This window comes from Thamnophis sirtalis, unplaced genomic scaffold, assembly GCF_051295495.1.
Source record: "Thamnophis sirtalis isolate CommonGarterSnake01/CBP01778 unplaced genomic scaffold, rThaSir2_p1.2 scaffold_1, whole genome shotgun sequence".
NCBI classification, from domain to species: Eukaryota; Metazoa; Chordata; class Lepidosauria; order Squamata; family Natricidae; genus Thamnophis; species Thamnophis sirtalis.
The window spans coordinates 166,647,260-166,658,964 of NW_028261381.1; positions in this window are offsets into that span (position 1 = coordinate 166,647,260).

Below are 11,705 nucleotides of genomic sequence, written 5' to 3' on the forward strand. Positions count from 1 at the left end.
CCATTTAATGGGCTCCATGCCGTTCTGGGTTCTCCAGGCCCGCTGGCAGAACCAGGTCTTCAGTGCCTTCCGGAAGAGATGTAGAATGAGGGCTGTTCTAATCTCCAGGGAATGATGTTCCAAACAGAGGGGGCCACCACGGAGAAGGCCCTTCTTCTGGGTCCCACCCAACGGTGGGTTTCAAATCTCGGGGTACTGGTTTGCTGGTGCACGCGTGCAATGCTTCTGCGCATGCTCAGAAGCATCCAGGTCAGTGGGCGGTTTTCTGAACCGGCCATAATATTAGCTACGGGTTCTCCCGAACCCGGGGAAACCCGTTGCAGCCCACCCCTGGTTAAGATCTGAATTGGTGAGCGATGGGTATGTTAACTGTATGGTGATTTGCCTGCCTGCTGAGGAGATCATGGATATCCCATACTAGTAGGGAGGAGCCAGCATTACCAATGATGTGAAGGAAAGGAGCCTAAAAGATGAAGATTGCTGGAGATAGAATAATTAACTTTAGGACTGCTAAAAGTTCTATGCTTTCTAAACTAGATCGAGAGGTAGATGGGGCAGCCCCTGAAGAGCATTCGGAGACTTCAGCTTGTCCAGAATGCAGCCGCGCGAGCGATTGTGGGTGCACCCCGGTACACCCACGTTACACCTATCCTCCGCGAGCTGCACTGGCTGCCTATTGGTCTCCGGATACGCTTCAAGGTGCTAGTCGTCACTTATAAAGCCCTTCATGGTATTGGATCTGGGTACTTGAGAGACCGCCTGCTGCCAATTACCTCCAATAGACTGATTAGATCCCACAGACTAGGCCTCCTCCGAATTCCATCTACCGGCCAATGCCGATTGGCTACCACCCGGAGGAGGGCCTTCTCTGTGGCTGCTCCGGCCCTCTGGAACGAGCTCCCCGTGGAGATTCGGACCCTCACCTCCCTTCAGGCTTTCCGCAAAGTCCTTAAAACCTGGCTGTTCCGACAGGCCTGGGGCTAACGAGTTCCCGTCCCTGCTCGAATTGTCTGGCTGTTGATTGTTTTTAAATTCTTTTTGTAGTGCTTGTTTGTTGTTTATCCCTTGTCTGTATCCCCTACCTTTGGATTGTGAGCCGTCCTGAGTCCCTCCGGGAATAGGGCGGCATATAAGTGCAATAAATTCAATTCAATTCAATCAGAGCAGCCTTTACAAGAGATGAGATGGAGGCATTAGAATAATGTTTATCAAGCTCAGCAGCTTTTAATATGTGCACTCCAGAGGGTAAACGTCATTGCCCATTGGTTGCCCTCTCCCCTCCTTGGAAGAGCTTTATAACTCTCGCTGCCTTAAGAAAGTTCAAAACATTCTTAAAGATCCATCTCATCCTGGGCACTTTTTTTTTTTTGAACTATTACCATCTGGCAGACGGTACAGGATGATAAAAACAAGGACAAATAGGCTGAAAAACAGCTTCTATCCCAGGGCAGTAACCCTTTTCAATTCTACGGTATAGTGCAATATTAATGCAGTATCAGGCGTCTTCAATTCAATTGAATAGAATGCGAAGGATGATGTGTGGTTTTGTTTTATTTGTATAGTTTTCTTATGTATGATGTACACTGAAGGTGGGGGGAAGCGGTGGCTCAGTGGCAAAGACACTAAGAGTATCGATCAGAATGGCAGTTCGAATCCCTAACAGAGTGAGCTCCCGTTACGTGTCCCAGCTTCTGCCAACCTAGCAGTTAGAATTGAAAGCACGTAAAAATGCAAGTAGAAAAATAGGAACCACCTTTGGCAGGAAGGTAACAGCCTTCCGTGCACCTTCAGCATTTAGTCATGCCGGCCACATGACCACAGAGACGTCTTCGGATAGTGCTGGCTTTTTGGCTTTGAAATGGAGATGAGCACCACCCCCTAGAGTCGGGAACGACTAAGCACATATGTGGGAGGGGAACCTTTACCTTTACACTGAAAATGGCATTTAATTTCTTTGTATGAGGTGCAATGACAATGAAGTAAACTAAACTAATATCAACTCCCAAACCCTCATCTTGTCCAAGCATGAAAATGCTGAACCAAATGAAAACAACAATTATAACCCTACTAAATTCATAAAGCCAGTGGACCACGAAGCAGGAAAAGGCCATCTCAGCCATTGAGTCCAACTCCTCGTCCTGTGTTGGCATCCACATTAAAGCATCCATAACAGAAGGCTGTTTGAACATATATCCCCATTCTAGACCATCAGCTCCACTGTCAAACTGCTTCTGCTGTTAGGAAGTGGCTCAAATGGAATTTATTCCCATTTATACCGTGTTCTATGTCCTGCACGGCAGAGAAGGGCTCATACCTTTCACTAGGACATCTCATGGGTATTTAAAGCATGCTATCATATTCCCCCTCAGTTTCTCCTTCTCAGGGCTGAGCACAGCCAGCAATGTTGATCTCTTCTCACAGGACTTGGTTCCCATTCCGCAATCATGCTCCTTGCTCTTTTATGAACCTGTTCTACTTTGACCACGCTTTATGAAATTGTGGAGGCCAGACCTTGATGTAGTCTTGAAGGAAACATCTGACCGGGCTAAAACAGAAAAGAACTGTTAGTTCCCAATATTTGGAAATGATATATTTTTGCTGAAATACCCTGAAAATATCTTCGACTTGTTGAGATCCTTTTCCTAAATTGAGCAATGCTCAATTTACATGCATATAAGTCACTTTGGTCTAGTGGTTAACACCTCAAGCTAGAAACCTGAAAACTATGAATTCTCACCCTTCTTAGCGCATGAAAGCCAGTTGGGTGACTTTGAGCCAATCATCAGGAGACTGTGAGTTCTAGTCCCGCCTCAGGCGTGAAAGCCGGCTAGGTGACTGCCAATCACCAGGAGACTGTGAGTTCTGGTCCCGCCTCAGGCGTGAAAGCCGGCTAAGTGACTGCCAATCACCAGAAGACTTTGAGTTCTGGTCCCATCTTAAGCATGAAGGTCTGCTGGGTGACTTTGTGCCAATCATCAGAAGACTGTGAGTTCTAGTCCCGCCTCAGACGTGAAAGCTGGCTAGGTGACTGCCAATCACCAGGAGAATTTGAGTTCTGGTCCCATCTTAGGCATGAAAGTCTGCTGAGTGACTTTGTGTCAATCATCTGGAGACTATGAGTTCTAGTCCAGATAGGTGACTTCCAATCATCAGGAGACTGTGAGTTCTAGTCCCGCCTCAGGCGTGAAAGCTGGCTAGGTGACTGCCAATCACCAGGAGACTGTGAGTTCTCGTCCCGCCTCAGGCGTGAAAGCTGGCTAGGTGACTGCCAATCACCACGAGACTTTGAGTTCTGGTCCCATCTTAGGCATGAAGATCCGCTGGGTAACTTTGTGTCAATCATCAGGAGACTATGAGTTCTAGTCCAGCTAGGTGACTGCCAATCATCAGGAGACTTGAGTTCTAGTTCCGCCTCAGGTGTGAAAGTCTGCTGGGTGATTTTGCACCAATCATCAGGAGACTGTGAGTTCTAGTCCCACCTCAGGCGTGAAAGCTGGCTAGGTGACTGCCAATCACCAGGAGACTGTGAGTTCTAGTCTCACCTCAGGTGTGAAAGCTGGCTAGGTGACTGCCAATCACCACGAGACTTTGAGTTCTGGTCCCATCTTAGGCATGAAGGTCCGCTGGGTGACTTTGTGTCAATCATCAGGAGACTATGAGTTCTAATTCCGCCTTATGCATGAAAGCCAGCTGAATGACTTTGGGCCAGTCACACTCTCTCAATTCAACCCACCTCACAGGGTTGTTGTTGTGATAAAACCAGGAAGAAGAAACAGTATTATGTATGTTTGTCGCCTTGAGTTATTTATAAACACAATAAAGGTGGGATCAACATTCAATAAATAAAAACAATAAAAGTCAGTTGCAAGAAGCCTGCATGCAGCTCCACAGCACACCAAAGTCACTTTATGGATATCTGATGACAAAGGGCAAAACATTTCCATTCACTTTTTGGGGCTTTGGGGTAGTTTTAATGCATAGAAATGAGATTACTTTTGCTTAAAATTTCCCCAGAGGTGATCATCAGGCCAAAAAATGTGATCTGTGCCTTTTGCAATGATGTCAGAAAGCTGGGTTACGACTTCCAACAGATCAAATAAACTTGGCAATGGGAAAGTAAGGCTTGGGATAGAAAAAGCCTTTCCGATGATGTTGAGCAGTTCTAGAAAGAATCATTTGCAGTTGCTTTAATCAACATTTAGCAACTGAAATGCCTTCAGCCTTATAGAAGTCGTTGCCAAAGGTCTGGATCTCTTAGTTATCTTTGTAATATTTAAAATAACTGGAAATTATTTTGACTACGGTATAGACTTGCCCTTTTAATTTTTTTTATTTTATTTTATCAATTTCATATATACATTCACAATTATATGATCTCATAACTGTTATTAATAATATGTATTTATAACAATTTTTCCCTACAGTTGACAATATACTTGAAGATTGCTTTTTTAACATCCCATAGATCCATCTTATCTTACAACGGTCCTACTTCTTCTTCCCTCCCTCCCTCTTTCCTTTCCTCGTTTCTTCTCTCCTACTCCCCTTCCTTCCCTCCTTCCCCTTCCCTCCTTCTCTCCTTCCCTCCTTCCTTCCCTCCTTCCTTCCTTTCTTTTCTCCTTCTCTCCTTCCTTTCCCCCTTCCTTCTCTCCTACATTCCCTCCTTCCTTCCCTCCTTTCTTCTCTCCTTCTTTCCCTCCTTCCTTCCCTCCTTTCTTCTCTCCTTCTCTCCTTCCCTCCTTCCTTCCCTCCTTGCTTCCCTCCCTCCTTCCTACCCCCCTTTCTTCTCTTTCTTCTCTCCTTCCTTCCTCCTCTCCTTTCCCTTCTCTCCTTCCCCTTCCTCCCCTTTACCCTTCCCCTCTTCTTCCCATTCCTCCCCTCTTTCCTACTCTTACATTCCCTCCCATTCTTCCTCTGCCTTTCCCTTCCTCCTATTCCTCTCCTTTCTCCTCTCCTTCCTATCTTTCCTTCTACTCCTCCCTCCATCCACTCTATCCGTTGTTGTGTTTACATATTCTCCTCTTCAGGGGATGACCTGGTTCTCTTTTTTTTTTTTCCTTATTTGAAAGTTATATAAAAAAAGGCGACTTGCCCTTTTAATTTAATGATCATTTAGCGTCCCCTACTGGTGGGACTATGTCATTGGGTTTTCAAATATATTCCATAGGCTTTCCAAGTTGCTTGCCTAAAGGTAGCATCTGGATAACAAATACCGTATTAGGCAAAAAGGAAGATCACTTGGTCAGCCTTCTTGACTGTGATGAGAATCATATTCATAGAGGAATTATTGAGCCTGTCATCTGCACCTCTATAGCTGTCTGGTTTGATTCTGCAACCCAACAAGACAGACGCGGACTTCAACGGATAATCAGAACTGCAGAAAAAACAATTGCTACCAACCTGCCTTCCATCGAGGACCTGTACACTGCAGGAGTCCAAAAGAGGGCCGTGAAAATATTTACAGACCCCTCACATCCTGGACATAAATTGTTTCAACTCCTACCCTCAAAACGAAGCTGTAGGGCACTGCACACCAAGACAACTAGACACAAGAACAGTTTTTCCCCCCAAATGTCATCACTCTGCTAAACAACTAATTCTCTCACCACTGTCAAACTATTCACTAAGGCTGCATGGACTATTACTATTAGTCTTCTCATTGTTCCTATCCCCACTTATGACTGCAGGAATGTAACTTTCTTGCTGGTGTCCTTACGATTTATACTGATATTGTTTCCTGATTGCTTATTTGTACCCTATGACTACCATTAAGTGTTGTACCTTATGATTCTTGACGAATGTATCTTGTCTTTTTACGTACACTGAGAGTATCTGCACCAAAGACAAATTCCTTGTGTGTCCAATCACACTTGGCCAATAAAGGATTCTATGCTATTCTATTCTATAGCACTTAATTCTAAATTGTATCGATACGTAAAAGCAAATATTATAGACATCCGTGCTTTGGATGGCGGGGTATGCATAAATACTGGGAACTGAGTTGCAGAGAGTAAAACAGTACTACGTCACTTTTTGATCCAATCCAGAATTGTTTATTGCTGACAAATGTTTTCCATGCCTCAGGCAAAAAGAGATTTCCCCCAGATTGGACATGGCACCACCATCTGTCTCAAAGCCTGTGTCCTCCTCTTGAGCTACACTTCATTCTCTACCCGGGAGATATTTCATTTTCATTTTTAATTTTTGCATTTAAATTCTCCAAAACCTAATAGGTGATTCCTCTTCCCCACTCCCCGATTTCAGGATCTTCTGGGATGCCGCTGTTGGTCTACCAACTACAAGTCCTTGACTTACGACCACAATTGAACCCAACATTAGCATTGCTAAGGCAGTTATTAAGTGAATTGTGCCTCATTTTATGACCTTTTTTAACCACAGTTGTTAAGGGAATCATGTGTTGTTAAGTGAATCTGGCTTCCCCCATTGTCAGAAGCCAGCTGAGAAGCTTACAAACGGTGATCCTATGACCCTGGAATACTGCAACTGTCTCCAGTACATGCCCAGCTCCTGGATTTTAATCACATGACTGTAGGGATGCTGGAAGGGTTATAAATTCGACTACCAATCATAAGTCACTTTTTTCAGTGCCGTTCTAACACTGAGTGGTTGTTAAACAAATGATTGTAAGTCAAGGACTAACTGCACCACAGTGGAAAATGGCACATAGAGTCACCCACATTTTTACAATTCGTAAACCTTAGCGTTCTCTGATTGGCCTAGATAGTTTTACTTTCTTTCTAGCCTCAATCTAGCTAAGGACCCGTGGTGGCACAGTGGTTAGAATGCAGTATTGCGAGCTAGCTCTGCCCACTGCCAGAAGTTCAATCTCAATTGGCTCAAGATTGAGTAAGCCTTCCATCCTTCCAAGGTTGGTAAAATGAGAACCCAGATTGTTGGGGGCAATATACCACTTTATAATAACAATAATACCACTTTATAATGCCTTGGTAAGGGCACACTTGGAATACGGCATTCAGTTTTGGTTGCCACAATGTAGAAAAGATGTGGAGACTCTAGAAAGAGTGCAGAGAAGAGCAACAAAGATGATTAGGGGCCTGGAGGCTGAAACATAGGAAGAATGGTTGCAGGAACTGGGTATGTCTACTTTAATGAAAAGAAGGACTAGGGGAGACATGATAGCAGTGTTCCAATATCACAGGGGTTGCCACAAAGAAGAGGGAGTCAAACTATTCTCCAAGGCACCTGAGGGTAGAACAAGAAGCAATGGGTGGAATCAAGGAGAGAAGCAACTTAGAACTGAGGAGACATTTCCTGACAGTTAGAAGAATTAATCAGTGGAGCAGCTTGCCTCCAGAAGTTGTGAATGCCCCAACACTGGAAGTCTTTAAGAAGAGGTTGGATAGCCATTTGTCTGAAACGGTATAGGGTTTCCTGCCTAGGCAGGGGGTTGGACTAGAAGACCTCCAAGGTCCCTTCCAACTCTGCTATTGTATTGTACAATATGCTGACTCTGTAAACTGCTTAGAGAGGGCTGTAAAGCTCTGTGAAGCAGTATCTAAGTCTAAGTGCTTATTGCTATTTCTTCAGTTGGAGACGCCACAGATAGGAATTTAGGTTTTTTTCTACACAAACAGTAGGCATTCCGATTTCTCAGCTATGCCTTTCCCCATCCTTTCAAAAGTTCCAATGCATTAGCATCAGCATTATCATAACAACAGAAGATTATCAGCATAGTCATCATCGCTACACGTATTCTCATCTTAATATATCTTTTTTTATGGCATGTAGATTATCTCTAAAGCAAGCAATGGCTGAGTCACCATTAGCTCACCCAACGTCAGCCCAGCAGTTTTACAAAAAACACTAAGGCGGGTGAGAGGGGTGATCCCATGGGTGCTCCTTCTAACTGTTTGTATCTTTGTCCATTGTGGATGAAGTATGTGTTAGTTAGGCAGTGGTTGGTCAGGTCCAAGATGTGCTGGGAGTGGGGGCAGGTTGTATTTGTTTTGGATAGCTGTCAAGGCTTCTTTAATAGGCACTTGGGTGAAGAGCCGTGGTGGGATTCAGCCGGTTGTTAACTTTGCAAGCAGTTTGGAGAACTGGTTGTTGGAAGAAATCTCATTTTGTTTTTTTTCCACTTTACAGGGCTAATCCTGTAAGGAAGGCAGGAAGGAAACATTCTGGTGTTGCTTCTAGCCTAATCTTTATTGTCCTGCTTACAGAAACTGCCTCTCTGGTTAACCCTTATGACATTGTAACAGCTAAGGCGAAGCGCCCGTCAACGTGAGTGACGTTGAGTTAGCTACGCCCACTCAGTCACATGATCACCGAGCCACATCTACCCAGCTGGTCATTAGGGCAGAGAACCGGTTGTTAAAATTATTTGAATCCCACCACTGGTGAAGAGGGATATGTATATAACACCCCCCTCCCCCGGATTATATACGTATCCCTCAAGGCTGTGATGGCGAAGCTATGGCATGCGTGTCACAGGTGGCACACAGAGCTCTCTCTCAATACAATACAATAGCAGAGTTGGAAGGGACCTTGGAGGTCTAGTCCAACCCCCTGCCTAGGCAGGAAACCCTATACTGTTTCAGACAAATGACTATCCAACATCTTCTTAAAGACTTCCAGTGTTGGAGCATTCACAACTTCTGGAGGCAAGCGGTTCCACTGATTAATTGTTCTAACTGTCAGGAAATTTCTCCTCAGTTCTAAGTTGCTTCTTTCCTTGATTAGTTTCCACCCATTGATTCTTGTCCTGCCCTCGGGTGCTTTGGAGAATAGTTTGACTCCCTCTTCTTTGTGGAAACCCCTGAGATATTGGAGGACTGCTATCATGTCTCTCCTAGTCCTTCTTTCTATTAAACTAGACATACCCAGTTCCTGCAACCGTTCTTCATATGTTTTAGTCTCCAGTCCCCTAATCATCTTTGTTGCTCTTCTCTGCACTCTTTCTAAAGTCTCCACATCTTTTCTACATCAGCGACCAGAACTGAATGCCGAGTTCCAAGTGTGGCCTTACCTCTCTGGGGGCACGCAAGGCGTCACTCCTCCACTACACATGCATGTGTGCCTCCCACCGGCCAGCTGGTTTTCGGGTCTCTGCTGTGCATGTGCAAGGGTGCATGCATGGGGGGGGTCATACATGCATGCGGGGGGCATATGTGGGGGGTGATGTGTGTGCATGCGCAGGGGGGAGTGTGTGGTGGTCACACATGCATGCGTGGAGGGTGGGGGCACACAGAGGGGTCACATGCAAGGGCATGCGGGGCGCACACATTGCATTATGGGTGCACGCGCACGCTTTTGGCACGCGACAAAGGTTAGCCATTACGGTGCTAAGGCAAACTTGGGACTTCCAGGGAAGAAATGACGAATTGAGGACTCTGGTGGAATAACGTGCCGGGGAACAGAGCAGTTCTTTGAAATTCCTCTCTGAAGGAGGAGAGGATTTGGGATTATCCACAAGTGGCCCAGGCACCTGTTCCACGTGAAGAGGCCACAAGAGAGAGGTGTCTAGTGGGTTTAGACCTCTGAGAGATGAGGGAACTCCTTCTCCACCCAAACTGTGTTCAAAACCATTATGGACACAGGATTCACATTCTTTTCCCAGAGCACTTTTTGAAATTGCTTGTTAATTACTTTTCATATATAAGAAACCTTCAAATGCTATGTTTGGCGTATTCGGGTCTTTTCCCGTGTAAGATTGAGAATAGCTTGGCGATGTTTCGACAAGGTCCCACTCACCATCTTCAGGCTGGTGCCTTCGGCTTCGTGCTTGTACGAGCAAAGCATGATCGCAGCTGCCGTCTTTCTACAAATATTGGTGTGTGTGTGTGTGGAGTGCTGGCTTTGTTGCTGTAGGCGGATTGGTTGGCTGTGTTGTAACATCTTGATTAGTTGATGGAGTTGATGTTTGCAGTCAGCTGTTTCGTAACATCCTGTGTGGCTGAGGTACTTCCTCTGTGCCTATTGTTCTTTTGTGTTGTAACAACCTGGGTAATACGCTGTGTGATGACATCCTGAGCTCTATTGTAGTGATATCCTGAGTCCTGTGCTGCAACCTCCTGGGGGGTTGGCTGAGTTGTAACATCCTGAGCCTTTGCTCGCACAAGCACGGAGCCAAAGGCAACAGCCTGAAGATGGCAAGTGAGACCTCATTGAAAAGTCGCCAAGATACTCTCAATCTTACAGGGAAAAGAACCGAATACACCAAGACCTGAATACATATACATATATATATATATATATAGGTCTTTGGTTATTCGGGTTTTCTCCCACGTAAAATTGGAAGTGTCTTGGTGACGTTTCGACGAAGTCTCATTCGTCATCTTCAGGCTTCGTGCTTCCAGGAGCAACGCTTCGTCGAAACGTCGCCAAGACACTTCCAATTTTACGTGGGAGAAAACCCGAATAACCAAAGACCTACATACTAACACCCACGAAAACCTCAGAAAATATATATATATATATATATATATATATATATATATATATATGTATGTATGTATGTATGTATGTATGTATGTATATGTATATGTATATGTATATGTATACGTATGTGTGTGTGTGTATATATATATACACACACATACATATATATATATATATGTGTGTGTGTGTATATATGTGTGTGTGTATGTGTGTGTATATATATATATATATATATATATATATATATATATATGTGTGTGTGTGTTTTATTTGTGCTGATAAATAAATAAAGGGAGACTAGTATAGATCTATTTCAAGCTATTTAGCTCTCATCAGCTAGCCATACCCTTACTGGGATTTGAACTGGGATTTCTGTCGTGATGGACTCTTGTGACGAGCCGATAGACAGATGATGGAAGCAGTTAGCTTCCTCCCATAATTGGGGCTTACCAGGGGTTGTAAAAAATCATATATATATATATATATATATATATATATATATATATATATATATATATATATATATATATATATATATATATATATATATATATATATATATATATATATATATACACATACATACATACACACACACACACACAATAGCATTGAGTGAATCTCCTTCAAGTTTTAAATATAGGTCAAAGGTTTTAAAAATAATTTTTGGGAATCAACAGCAAATAGATTAACAGATTAACAGAGTTGGAAGGGACCTTGTAGGCCATCCAGTCCAACCCCCCCCCCCAAGCAGGAGACCCTACACCATTTCTGACAGATGGCAGTCCAATGTCTTCTTGAAAACTTCCAGTGATGAAGCTCCCACAACTTCTGAAGGCAAGCTGTTCCATTGGTCGATTATTCTCACTGTCAGAAAATTTCTCTTTATTTCTAGGTTGAATCTTCCATCTGTTATTCCTTGTCTGGCCTTCAGGTGCTTTGGAAAATAGCTTGACCACCTCCTCTCTGTGGCAGCCCCCTCAAATATTGGAAGACTGCTATGATGTCTCCCTTGGTCCTTCTCTTCATTAGACTAGCCACGCTGAGTACTTGCAACCGTTCATCGTATGTTTTAGTCTCCAGTCCCCTCATCATCTTGGTTCATGAATGGAATGTTGAATTTTAGAAACTTAAAAAAGAACTAAGCATCCAGATGGATGGTTTTGTAAGTAAGTAAGATTTTGTAAGTAAGATTTTGAAATCAATTATAAGAATCCTTTCTGTGGGAAATCTGTGTTTTGAATTCTAAAAAAAAGTATGATTTTGGGGGGAGGACTTTGAAG